The sequence below is a fragment of the Panthera leo genome, chromosome B1 (assembly GCF_018350215.1).
Source record: "Panthera leo isolate Ple1 chromosome B1, P.leo_Ple1_pat1.1, whole genome shotgun sequence".
Lineage (NCBI taxonomy): Eukaryota > Metazoa > Chordata > Mammalia > Carnivora > Felidae > Panthera > Panthera leo.
This window is the reverse complement of record NC_056682.1, coordinates 1,477,082-1,491,197: the sequence shown is the minus strand read 5'-3', so window position 1 is coordinate 1,491,197 and position 14,116 is coordinate 1,477,082. Positions and strand designations below refer to the sequence as shown.

The following is a 14,116-nucleotide window of genomic DNA, read 5'->3' as shown; positions in this document are numbered from 1 at the left end:
CGGAACACATTCTCTTCTCTGCTCTTCGGGACTCAGTGCCTTGACGTAGGCATGGAAACTGACGCACTGCCTGGTAAAAATAATATCACTCCCAACGACAAACAACAAAATAACGTTCTGTAAACAATGGCGGTTCTAAAACGTGCATTAGAGACCTGTATTACAGGTTGTTTTTGTCTTAAGTCTCTGGAACACGGAATAGACACTCGGGGGCTGGCAGTCTCTCTGTGTTAAGTGAGGTAAGAGACACAGAATGTGGGGGCACCTTAGCTCCCTCATTGCCCGCTACTCACCGCACCATATTTTGTTCTGAGGCAAGAGAAAACGGCGGTCTAATCCTCCTTATCCATTAGCTGTCTCCCCAAATTGAAACTACAGGGTAAAGGCACACTTTACTGTGGGATTTCACGACTGTTGGTGTTCTAATCTGAAAAAGTATGTTTTGAGTGTAGGGATAAAAACTTTAAAAAATATGCTATCTCTGGGTGTGGGCACCATGTGCAGGGAGCCAGCACTTTTCACACGCAGCTGAGGAAGCCCAGGCTGGAAGGACAGGTGGGGAAAGTCACTGAGGTCGTACAGGCACGCAGACCTGCACGTACACGCAGCGTGCGCACAGCTCCAGGTGGCCTGCTGCCAGCACCAGCTGCCACCAGGTGGGGGAAGGTGCTGGGTGAGGGCCCCACGGGCCCTTTCTCATTAAACCGGCTGCTGGTTGCACACCAAGCCCAGGCGTGAGCCAGCCAGGCTGGGCACACACTGCGGCGACGGGCTCAGGCCCGAGTCTTGGAGAACGCGTGGAACCTCTCCTGCACCCCAGCCCTGGAGGCAGGCACCCCTCCCCGAGGTCCCGCCGCACTGAGGACACCAGCTGTGTCTCCCGGGGGCCTGAAGCTCACCGAGTCAGGTGAGGTGCCTGCCTGCCTTTCGTCTGATTTCATTCTATGTGCCCACCGGGCAGACGTGTTTCCCCGTCATCATCACTGCACTTGCCGTGCACCCTAAAAGGAACATCCTCACTAAAGGTAGAAGCTAAGAGTAAAGAGCAGCCCGCACAAGATGACACCAAACAATACGGACTTGGTGAGCGGGCTGTGGAGCCACTTGCCGAAAAGCGAAATATTCTGCTATCGTGTATTTTTCCCACACCAGTTCCACTTACCATCGTGTCTTCTGCCCCCGTGCAGAGCTGTGAGGTGCCCCCACTTCGTCCCTGGGGTTGCCCTGGCTCCCTTTCTCTTCTCTGCTGCCTTCACCCTTTACACACCCACCCATCCTTCCTGCTGAGGCACCTGCCTCAGCCTCCTTCTCTCGTAAGTCTTCAGGCCCACGGTCTCATCTGCATCCGTCAGGACCTCACAACATACGCATGAGCAGGGGGGTGTGATAAGAAACAGCCATGTGAACCTACTCCTGTATCTACCACGTGAAGGTAGGAAAGATGTCTCCCGCCATATGTTAAGAGGACCTACCTGAACCCCCATCAACAAAGGGTTTCCTCAAAAATTTAACAAAAGAGTACAAGGTGAGTATGTGGACCACCGCAAAACACGGCAGGAGGAGTCCGTGATGCTCTGGACCAATGGACAGGTGTCCCTTATTCGTGGACCGACTTAGCACAGTGAAGGTGGAGACACTTCCCGAACTGATGTGCAGACTCCACACAACCCCTATCAAAATCACAGTTGGCTTCTTTATAGAAATTCAAAAGCCGACCCTAAAATTCATACAGATGGAAAAAGAAAACTAAGTGTGAAGCTAGAGGTAGGAAGGAGATAGTAAAGCTTAGAGCAGAGATAAATGAAATGATGGAGGGAATCAACGAAACCAGAAGTTGGTTCTTTGAAGAGACCGATAAATTGACAAGCCTTTGGCTGGAATGGAAGACAGACCGCTCGAATGACTAAAATCAGAAATGAAACTGGGGAGTTACCTCTGATGACATAAATAAAAAGGATTATGATACTATGACAACTTACACTAAAAAATAGACAACCTAGATGAAATGGGTGAATTCATGGAAATACACAAATTATTTCCAGAAGAAACAGAAAATCCGATCAGACCAATAACAATAAGGAGACTCAATCAGGAATCAAAACCTCCCAACAAAGAAAAAGCCCAGGACCCGATGGCTTCACTGGTGAATTCTGCCAAACATTTAAAGAAAAATTAATGCCAGTTCTTCCCAAACTCTTCCAAAAAGTTGAAGAGGTGGGAACACTTTCTAGCTCGTTCTATGAGGCCAGCATAACCTGATATGGAAGCCAGATCAATGCATCATGAGGACAGAAAATTACAGACCAATATCTTTTATAAACACAGATGCAAGCATCCTCAACAAAATACTAGCAAACCTACCCAGCAGTGTATTCCAAGTATCATACACCATGACCAAGTGGGATTTATCCCGGGAATGCAAAAGAGGTTCAACATAGAAAAATCAATATATTACAAGAGAGTAATAGGACCAAAGCAAAAACACGTGACCAACTCAACTCAAATGCAGAAAAGGCATTTGGGGAAATCAAACAACCTCTCATGGTAAGAACACTCAGAAAACTAGGAACATAAAGGAATTTACTCAACGTGATAAAAGCATTTATGAAAAACTCACAGTTAACATACTCAGTGGTGTAAGACTGAAAGCTTTTGCCCTAAGATCAGCACAAGACAAGGGCTTCTGCTCTTGGTGTTGCTATTCAACCCTTAACAGGAAGTTCTAACCAGGGCAATTAGATAAGAAAAAGAAATAAGAGACATCCTAATAAGAAAAGGAGATGTATCTATCTCTATTTGCAGATGACATATTCCTAGAGAGAGAAAATCCCAGAGAATCCATAAGAAAGCTATTTGAGCTAATAAACAAATTCACCAAAGTTGCAGGTTACATGATCAAAGCGTGCAAGTCAGTTATGTGTCTACATCTCAGCCACGAACAAACCAACAATGAAATTAGTAGAGCAATTCCATTGACAGTAATGTCTTCGAGAATCAAATGGTCAGGACTACATTTAACCGAGGAGGTGAGACATTTGTATCTTGAAAACTAGAAAACATCTCTGAAAGAAATTAAAGATTTAGATAAATGGTGGGGCACCCGGGTGGCTCAGTCGGTTAAGCATCCGACTTCGGCTCAGGTCATGATCTCACAGTCTGTGAGTTTGAGCCCCGCGTCGGGCTCTGTGCTGGCAGCTCGGAACCTGGAGCCTGCTTCCGATCCTGTGTCTCCCTCTCTCCCTGCCCCTCCCCCACTCATGCTCTGTCTGTCTCTCTCTCAAAAATAAATAAACATTAAAAAAAAGACTTAGATAAATGGAAAGACATCCTGTGTTCATGGATTAGATGACTTTCAATACTACCCAAAGTCACCTACAGACTCAACATGTTGTCTATCAAAATTCCTGCTGGTTTTGCAGAAGTGGAAAAAAAAATCAGTCCTCAAATTCATGTGGAGACGCAGTGGGTCCCAAACATCCAAAACAATTTGCAAAGCAAGAAGGAAGTCGGAGGGCTCAAAGGTCCTGTTCCAAAACTTACTACAAAGCTATGGTAACGAAAACAGTGTGGCACTATCCCAGGGATATACATATAGGCCCATGGAATAGCGTTGAGCGTCCAGACATGAAACCACACATCTGTGGCCAGTTCAGTTCTGATAAGAGCGCTAACACTGTTAAAAGAATAGCCTCTTTTATAAATGGTTCTGGGATAACCCAGTGGCCACGTGCAAAAGAACAAAGCTGCACCCCTTATACTATATGCAAAAATGAACTCAGAATGGATCAGAGAACTAAAAGTAAGGGATAAAAGCATACAACTCTTTAAAGAGAAAATGCACATCTCTCCTTGGTCATGTGAATTAGAAGAGGTTTCCAGACATGCCATCCAAAGTCCAGGAAACAAAGAAAACGACAAAATGGATTTCCTAAAATTAAAAACTTCTTGCTTTAAAGCAAACTACCAGGAGAGTGAAGAAACAACCCACAGAATGGGGAAGATTCTTGCAAATATGTATCTGATAAAGAAATTATATATAGAGTATATAGAGAACACTTACATCTCAGTTATAAAAAAGGCAAATAATATCCAAATAAAAATGGGCAAAGTCGCTGAACAGATATTTCCCTGAAGAAGATACATAAATGGGGGGCTCATTGGGTTAAGCAACCAACTTTGGCTCAGGTCATGATTTCATGATTCGTGGGGTTGAGCCCCGCATTGGGCTCTGTGCTGACAGCTCGGAGTCTGGAGCTGCTTCAGATTCTGTGTCTCCTTTCCTCTCAGTTCATCCCCCTGCTTGTGCTTTGTCTGTCTCTCAAAAATAAAGAAGATACCTAAGTGGCCAATAAGTAGGTGAAAAGATGCTCAACGTCATTAACCATCAGGGAAACGGAGCTGAAACCACAGTGAGATACCCTTCACACACACCAGGATGTCTGTAACAGATGGACGGGAACAAGGGTTTCGAAGCACACAGGGAGGTAAAACCTGACACACCGCTGGAGAGGGGAGAACGTGAAATGGTGCAGCTGCTGTGGAAAAGTCTGGCAGTTCCTCACATGACCCAGGGATCCAACCTGCAGGCACACGCCCAACAGAGATGTGAGCCCGTGTCCCCAAAGCTCGTGGACGTCTGTTCTCAGCAGCACCGTCCACCACACAGCCCCAAAATGGAAACAACCCCACTGTCTATCACCTGATGAATACACAAAGGGCCGTATCCATTCAGTGGAATGTTAGGAGGCAACAGAAACCAAGGACTGAAACATGATCCCATTTCTGTGCAGCGTCCAGGACAGGCAGGTCCTCAGGGACAGACAGCAGCTTGTTGCTGGTCAGGGGCTGGCGCAGGGAGGATGGGGAGTCACTGCTGAGGGTATGGGCACTAAAAATGCTCTCAGTGGATGGCATTGTTGGTTGCATACGTCTGTAAGTACGCCGAAAACCACATGTGGGTGGGCAAAGTGTACAATGTGTGTATGTCCCCACAAAGCGTGTACTCATGAATAAACACCTATAATGGGAGAAGACATAAACAAAAACATGAAGTTGAACACATTCAGACTTTAATTTACAAAATTTTCCCCATGTGTGTTAGAACCCAGCAAAAAAAACCTGCTTAGTAAAATTTAGGGAAGCAGTAAGCTTGTTGGTTTGCTCCTTAATGGCTTCTGTCTAGGGCACAACACGTGTGGTCGAAGCCGTCAGGCTCAGAGGCAAACTTGGGGCTCAGTGCAAAGGTCCTGAGCATGTTCACACGCATCCTCCTTTGTCCCCCGTCTTTGCCTTCCCGGATCATGTGTCGTGATCACATTTCTGTTCCGTCAGGATATTTTACGTGGTTTGGTTATTCACTGTTCTGCCTTCTTACAAAATCAGAGAAATCTGATGATGATGGTTCAAGTTGTGCAGTGAATGGTAGCTTTTTGGTGTGTCAGGAGGCCCCTGCTTGGGGACTGTGGGGGGCACATCGGGGCAGCCTGTCTGGGGACCATGGGGGGGCACATCGGGGCAGCCTGTCTGGGGACCGTGGGGGGCGCATTGGGGCCCCCTGCCTGGGGACTGTGGGGGGAGGCGCATCGGGGCAGCCTGGCCGGGACTCCGTAGGCTTCACTGAGTCTCCTGCGGGGACAGCAGCCACCACCTGTCCTGGGACACTCACATCCCTCACATAGCGAGGCTCTGCCTTTATCTGCCCAAGATTCAAAGGTCTGGACACCAAGGCTTCACACCAGAGTCACTTGGGAAGCATTTCGAGGGCAAATTTCTGGGCGCAGTCCCAGGCGTGGTGAGACTTCATCTCAGGATGTGAGTCATCAACCTGCAAATACCTCCGTGGCCCTCGGGTCCGTGCCCCTCACTGCTGATTTGTCACGTGCGGCATCATGTTGCCCAGCTGGCCTCCCGTCTCTCCAAGTCGCTCCCCGTAGTTAGTAGAGTCCCTTTGGCCACCGTGGCGCATCCTCCTCGGTGTCGGGCCAGCCGGTGACTGTGGAAGTGAGCGACACTTGACCACACGCTGTGAGCACTCGTGTCCTCCCAGGGGTGGGGGCCGCTCGCGCACCTCGCCGGGTGCCGGGCACACTCGTGTCCTCCCGCACGTTCCCAGCCTGCCGTCGCTCAGAACTCCTCATCTTCAAGCGCTCTGAGCCCCTGTGAAGGAAAGTTTCTGCAGGAAAGACCTTGCTGCGTCCTGACTGTGAGGCCCCGGGCTGAGTTCAGTGGAAAGCATCCGGCTGAAGCACTTCTCTTCACTTCCTGTGCTTTCCTTCTTTAGATGTCCTTTTAAAAAGATCCTACTGTTGTAACATCAGGGCCCCCGGTGGAAGAAACCCTCCACATTTGTGCGGTTTCACACCATTTTCAAAAGCATGAGCGTGTTACCCACAAACGGTTCCAGCGTGGCGGTATCTCTCAGTTCCACGAGCAAGCACAGAGGGAGGCCCTGGGAGGAGGCACGTGGCCGTAGTGTGTGGCCGCCGCCTGACCGGGCTCTGCAGCTTCTGACACGAGGCCGCCCAAGCGCACAGAGTCAGTCAGAGGCTGTTCTTCCCACCGCACGGCGTGGCCTGCCGGATGGCCATGGGGAGCCCACCGCCCCCTCTGCAGATGAGAGGCTCGGGGACAGCACCCAGTCAGTGTGTGCAGAGGCCGCTGAAGGGTTTGCACGCCCCGCCTCGTTCTCGCACTGCTGGTGAGGTTCTGCCCGTCGGCACACGGCGCGAAGCACCTGCTGGGAAGCACGTGCTGTGTGCGGTGGACAAGACCGTGGGGACAAGGGAACAGGCCCCATGCGCCTCGGTGGTGACAGGTACTGGGAAAGTCAGGTGGGCTTGCTGGGAGGCCCCGTGGGGCAGAGCCTGGGTGAGGCGTGTGCAGGCCGGCCAGCGTGCGGTTCCCCGGGGACTTGCTCCACTTCCGATAGATCGGGAGGTCTCGGGGGCAGGAAGTGGCAGGAGAGCCGCAGGTTGAAGGGATCTCTGGACTGTGAGCGTGGACAGGGCATCTGGGGCCAAGGCGGGGAATCAGGAGGGGACTTCGTGGGGATTCCGGCCGTGGTGCCAGCGGCCTCCACCACGTCTCCCCGACGGGACGGTGACAAGCAGTGCTGTGCACTGAGTGTCCCCCAGACTCACAGGGCAGGGCCCCAGCCCCCGTGGGACTGTGTGGACACAGGGCCTGGAGGAGGAGACGGAGGCTGAGTGCGGTCCCGGGCGGGCGCGCTCACAGGAAGGGACCCAGCGCGGGCTCTCCGCCCGTGAGGACACAGCCGGACGAGGATGCGAGTCTGCCGGCACCTGGACCGTGGACGTCCAGCCTCCAGTGTGTGAGGGACGAGCCTGTGGTTTGAGCCGGCGTGTGTGGTGCTCCGTCTCAACAGTCCGAGGGACAGAGACGAGCAGGCAGTATGGACGTGAGTGCAGCGCGTCCTGTGTGGACAATGCTTCCTACACGAAACGGTCTGACCCGCAGAGCAGCCCTCGTGTGGTAGCCGTCAGCACCAGCTCTTCCAAACAAGGAAAACGGGGTCAGGGGGCAAATGGCTTGCCCAAGGTCAAACAGCCCCAAAGCAGGACCCCAGCAGGACTCAAGAGACTGCCGTGTCCCCTCTGAGGTTTGCTTGGGTCCTAGGTATAACTACTTTATGACCCCTGGGGCTCTAGGTATAACTGTTATGATCACTGTGATTCTAGGTACTACTACATTGTGGTCCCTGGGGTTCTAGAGATGACTATACCGCAGCCCCCTGGGGTTCTAGGTATGATGACATTGTGGCCCCTGGGGTTCTAGGTACGACTGCATTGTGGCCCCTGGGGTTCTAGAGATGACTATACCGCAGCCCCCTGGGGTTCTAGGTATGATGACATTGTGGCCCCTGGGGTTCTATGTATGACTACATTGTGGCCCCTGGGGTTCTAGATATGACTATACTGCAGCCCCTGGGGTTCCAGGTATGACTACATTGTGGCCCCTGCGTTCTAGGTAGAACTACATTGTGGCCCCTGGGGTTCTAGATATGACTATACTGCAGCCCCCTGGGGTTCTAGGTATGATGACATTGTGGCCCCTGGGGTTCTATGTATGACTACATTGTGGCCCCTGGGGTTCTAGAGATGACTATACTGCAGCCCCCTGGGGTTCTAGGTATGATGACATTGTGGCCCCTGGGGTTCTAGGTACGACTGCATTGTGGCCCCTGTCGATGGGATGGTTCTCAGTCCACAAACTGTGTGGTCTGCGATCCGAGGAACGCCCCCTGTTTCAAGTGTGCGGTCCCTCCAGTCACCACATGGTCGGGTCTCCTTCTCTCACCAGCCCCTCCCTAGACAGCTTGAACGATCGTCTGCAGGGCTGTGACAGGCTCAGAGGCCCACTCCCACCCCCTTTACATGGAGTTCACCAAGGGCCCTGGAGAAGGTCACTGTTTTAAGTTCCAGAGGGTCTCTTTGGACACATGCTGCTTGTCGCTAAACAAACACACAGGGAGGGTCAGCTCCTATCCTGGGGCTAAAAGATGAGCGACCCCTTCCACGACAGGGGCTGCACAGTGGGGAGGCTGTCGTGCTGCACACCGAAGCAGCCACCGGAGCCTGAAGCTTCGTCCCTCTGACAGCTCTAGGTGACTGTCATCCTCATTCCCCGGGGGACACATCCAGGGCCTTCCTCTCACCGGGAAGTAGGCTGAATTATGACGGCAAACCCCATTCCTAGAAAAGCGGGTCACAGAGCTCAGAAAGATAAGCTGTGGGGCCCCCTGGTCCCCAAGGAGGAAGAAGGGCGACCACACCACCTCCGCCAGCTCAGGACACGCACCTGCACAGCACGAGTGTGTCAGCCTTCGGCTCCTCTCGGATGTTTTATCTTATCACACAGCCACCCGGCCGAGGGGCTGGGTCTCACAGAAACCAGCCCAGGGACCTAAAAGGAATTTAACATGCTTGTCTTTCCCCTGCACTCAACTCTGGTCGGGTTTCAGGGACTTCCGTGTTTGCGAGATGTGTTTGGAGGTTAGATCGGGCCAAGTGTTGCCGAGGCGTGACGGGGGGATACACCGATCGCAGCAAGGAGTTTGGGGTGCGTCGCAGAGATGTGAGTTGGTTAGGGTGCGTATTGGGGTGGATCTTGAAGGAGATAAAAGCAAGAGAGACTTGAGGGTGAACAGCAGGCAGACGGGCAGGAAAGGAAGAAGGGACGAGAGAGGGGAGCAGCCACTGGAGGCGGCCAAGTGCGTTGCTGGCCATAGCGATGCTCCTGGCTCCCCGGGAGCAGCTGCAGGCCTGGCGTCCCACCGCCCAACCTCCACCCCTCTGAGCTGCAGCTGTTGAGGCCACGGTGCCTGAGTCCCAGCCGCAGCGAACCCCTCTCTTTCCTCCACTGCCCCTGTGCCCACCGCACGGTTTCTCAGAGCTTAGCCGCCTGGCCTGCCAAGACCCTACCCTCTACAAGGTCCTCTGCTCCCCCAACCCCCGGGTGCCCTGAACTCTCCCACAAAAACTCAGTCTGTGCCTTCTCCACACAGGAAAGAATGCTCTAGCTGTGCCTTTCTACCCACTCACTCGTGCCCCACCCACCGGTCCTCACACGCACACGCCGTGCATTCAGTGTCTGCAGTGCACCGTGCTGGCGTCGGGTCAGGTGTCGGGAAGGAAGCAGATGAGACAGTCCCTGTTCTGAAGAGGCAAGGTCTGAAACGCATGGTCTAGTGGGAGAAACAAGCATGGGGACCAATCACTGGGGCAGCGCGCGTTCTGTGCACAGAGAGGCATGTGTGGTACAGGCAAGCATCAGGGGCAAGAGGGCCGGGGGGCGGGCCGGGAGGTGATGCTGGGATGAGGGAGATGGGGGCGGGCTGGGAGGTGATGCTGGGGTGAGGGAGATGGGGGCGGGCTGGGAGGTAATGCTGGGGTGGGAGGGCCAGGGGGCGGGCTGGGAGGTGATGCTGGGGGAGGGAGATGGGGGTGGGCCGGGAGGTGATTCTGGGGTGAGGGAGATGGGGGCAGGCCGGGAGGTGATGCTGGGGCAAGGGAGATGGGGGCGGGCTGGGAGGTAATGCTGGGGCGGGAGGGCCAGGGGGCGGGCCGGGAGGTGATGCTGGGGTAAGGGAGACGGGAGCAGGCTGGGAGGTGATGCTGGGGCGAGGGAGACGGGAGCGGGCTGGGAAGTGATGCTGGGGCGGGAGGGTCAGGGGGCGGGCCGGGAGGTGATGCTGGGGCGAGGGAGACAGGGGCGGGCCGGGAGGTGATGCTGGGGTGAGGGGGGCGGGCTGGGAGGTGATGCTGGGGCGAGGGAGACGGGGGCGGGCCGGGAGGTGATGCTGGGGCGGGAGGGACAGGATCCTCGCCTGTAGCCCTCACAGTCCTGTCCTGCCTGCCCACCTCCTGGGTGAAACCGTCATCTCCCAGTCAAGTGCCAACAGTGGTCTGACTTGGAACCCCACGGGAACACGGACAGGCTCAGCCACCTGCCACCTCGGTGTGTGGAGTGGAGGTGATGAGCATTTTCAGGACTCAGCTCCTCTCCAACGCTGTGACTGTCTTGTTCAGGTGACAAAACAACGGTTTTGTACAATCGCATCAAGGAACAGCGTCGGAAGCATACCTTAAAAATAACCCCAAGTTTGCTAAAGTAAAACCGAATCTCTGGCGTATTCTCTGAATCACACATATTTGGACGAGAGCTTAAGACAACGTGTATGTCCGGCAGGCACCCCTACCTGACCCTGGTGACCTATGCACGTGCCATTATCCTGCACCACAAACCTTGTATCCCGGTGGTCCTTCAGAGGAGGGGGCTAAGGATGGCTCCTGGTCCATCACGGGACCATGTGCATTGGCGACGGAGGGAGAAAGTGCATCCTCTTCCTTGGGGAATTTGACATCCAGACACTCAGGGACAGTGGTGCAGGAACAGCAGAGAGGGGAACGCCTCAGCTGTCACATGGGACGGCCAGGGCCCAGGGCACGATGACCAGAGTCACAGGGGCCCCACCTGCAGCTGGTTGTGGAGGCTCCCACTCTGCCTGAATGTTCTGCTCACAGGCAGCAGTCAGGCTGATGCTGGCAGGTCGCCATGCACCTGTCCACCAAACCGCCCCTGCAGGTGGCCCACGGCACCTGTCCCCTGCAACCAGAGAGGGCTGAGAGCGGGACCACGTGGGGACAGAAGCGCACACTTCACCGGATGGAGCCACGTGGCCAATTTGGAAATGGGATTGATGGAAGGAGGACTGAATCCACTCAAACCACAGTCTCACTGTTGACTCTTGTCACTGGTTCCACAGCACAGCACGCACACTGTTGAGTACACACAAAAACAAACCAGACGCTAGGGATTTGACTCGGCTCCTTGACCAGCAGTAACAGTAGCATGATCAATACTCCGTAAGACGCACAAGCAGCTTTTTCGTTGTTGTTCTGACTCCCACTGATTCCCCGCAGCGTATGTAGGTTCTAGTTTAAAAGGAAGGCTGCACACAGACGCCTCCGATGCGCCATGTGGATGTGGGCTCTGGGATCCAGGCTCAGTGCTCCCATCTTTAGCTCTTCCACAGACTTTCATCATATTTTCGATGAAGCATTCACGGTGAAGACATTTGCAGCTTGATTGCACTTAATTACCAAGTGACTTCTTATTTATGGGCCAAATAAATGGCTTTTAAACCCATCTTGAGTCTATCATTCACAAACAACGGCTTCCAAAGCACCGAAGAAGATCTCTATTAGTTGTAAACCTAATCCCGTTATTCAAGAAGCCAAGTCATTTCTGGCACTTTCTGTCCTACAACATCTGCCTTGCGAAATACACGGTTAGCCTCACAAAGGAGTTATAATTTTTTCCCAAATCTCTTTCTTCTAAATTTCCTTTGGTACAAATCATAGAGACTCCTTGATAAATAAATCTTTCTTACCTTCTCTATAGGTGATTATCTGATAGGCTTGCTTTGACAGAAATTTATAACCTGTCACAAGCGTCTGTTGCCAATTCCCAAATGCAAACCTCAGAGTCTTGTAGAAGAATGATTGTTCTATGATTTTTGAGAATCATTTCATGAGCAAACATAATTTCCAAATAGGAACTTACAGTAATTTTTAAAGTAGTATCAATGATGACTTTCTCATTTTATAAACTTGAAGTTTAATGAAAATTAAGTTAATTTTAATATTTTAGGTGATGGAAACTCATATTTCATAATTTTATAAACATTTTAATCTATATATTTTTATATATTTATTTTTTATTTATATACATATTTATTTATTTAAGGGGGAGAGAGACAGAGAGAGAACAAGTAGGGGAGAGAGACAGAGAGAACAAGTAGGGGAGAGAGACAGAGAGAGAGAACAAGTAGGGGAGAGAGACAGAGAGAGAGAATCCCAAGCAGGCCCCATGCTCAGCGTGGAGCCTGACGCGGGGCTCGATCCCATGAGCCATGAGATCGTGACCTGAGCCAGAGTTGCATGCTCAACTAACTGAGCCACCCAGACGCCCCAACATTTTAATTTAAAATCCATGCTACCTGGGCACCTGGGTGGCTCAGTCGGTTGAGCATCCGACTTCGGCTCAGGTCATGATCTCACGGTTCGTGAGTTTGACCTCCGTGTCGGGCTCTGTGCTGACACTTAGAGCCTGGAGCCTACTTTGGATTCTGTGTCGCCCTCTCTCTCTGCCCCTCCCCTGCTTGCTCTCTGTCTCTCTCTCTCAAAAATAAATTTAAAAAAAGCAAACTTAAAGTCAACATATTTCTGCACATTTCTTTGAATCACACAGGTCTGTCAAGAATCAACATAAGCTGTTATAGTTAAGACATGGTAACACATGTGAATCCCTTACTACTTGAGGGCGCTTATAAATGAGCATGACCTCCTGAGAAATAAGTGAGCCAAGTCTCAGAAGGCACAGAAGTCTTTATCCCTGTAGCCAGGTACTTAGAGTTTCGGTGTTCTATGTACAGAACAGTCTGGAATGCAGAAACCACTTTTGCGTGAGGATGTCTCTGGTAGTATTAGAAAACCAATCTCTTCTTTGCTTGTGTATTTATATGCTGACATGTTCCAATAAGGACTTGGCTTGATTTATAAATACAAATGAGAAAGTAAGGTAAATACAAATTAAATATGAAGCGTAGGGACAAAGCGCAGACTGCCCCCAAGATGGGCCACTTTGGCACAATCGTGATGGTGAGTTAAAGGCGATGAAACCCCAGCACGTTCAGGAAAAGCTCTTCCCCTCGGAGTCCACTGCCTGGACTTACACTAGAAAGCCTGCCCCCGGAGGAGAGCTATTGATAACAGACTCCTCTTTACCTAAGAAACCTCTCTGCACAACAGGGCCACCTTCGTTCTCCAAACCCCTCCTCTTACCTTCCTGCTCATGGCCTTCCTCCCCTTTGTAGCCCCACAGGATGTCACAGAAGTGTCACGTTGTCTGAGGAATTTGGAATTCTGGCTGTCTTTGGAATGTTCGTGTCTGCGTGGATTCCCCACCCGTGGCTCTCGCACCTGATTTTCTCCTGTTCGTCTGTGTCATGTCCACATGACTCTTGGTCAGCTGGAAGGACCCAGGTAGGGACAGGACATTTTTGCTTCATGACAAAACAAGAGAAAGAGGCGTGGAATGGTGTGAAGCCGGAAGGGAGGCTCATGACTCCCGTGAATTAGCTACAGGCGGTTCTCACACCCACGCAAGGGGAGGGACAAACCTGAAGCGTCCATAGGCTCAAGATGCACTGGTCACAAAAGTGCAATTTCAACATCAAAAGAGAATTTCCCTCTCTGTGTCTCCTGAGAGAATATTTTCTAGCTGTATTGAGAAACAACTGACATATCACCTTGTGTAAGTTTAGGGTATCCCACACGATCTGGTAAAATGAAAACAATTTCATAGACACAAAAATACAAATCACTAACAAAAGGTTTTAACCTCACAAGCAACTTTAACCACCAAACTATACGAATAAAATAGATCCAGGAACAAAACAAATGAGCCAAGGAAAAAAAGAGAGCGCGGCAAACCGCCAAACAGACTCCTAACTCCAGAGAACACGCTGGTGGTCACCAGAGGGGAGGTGGGTGGGGGACGGGGGTTATTACCCAGCATGCTAACTAACTGAAAT

The 14,116-nt window shown here is 51.7% G+C and overlaps 1 protein-coding gene across 7 annotated transcripts in view; it reads right to left on the bottom strand.

Annotated features, from left to right (window-relative positions):
* Positions 1-14,116, bottom strand: part of DLGAP2 (DLG associated protein 2) — a 399,292-nt gene that overhangs the window by 125,989 nt on the left and 259,187 nt on the right. The window contains exon 1 of one of the 7 annotated variants that reach the window (XM_042934157.1): positions 13,365-13,579. The exons of the other annotated variants lie outside the window; for them this stretch is intronic. The gene's annotated coding sequence lies outside the window, so the exon portion shown is untranslated. Of the gene's footprint in view, positions 1-13,364; positions 13,580-14,116 lie in introns of those variants that run through there. 7 annotated transcript variants of the gene reach the window in all.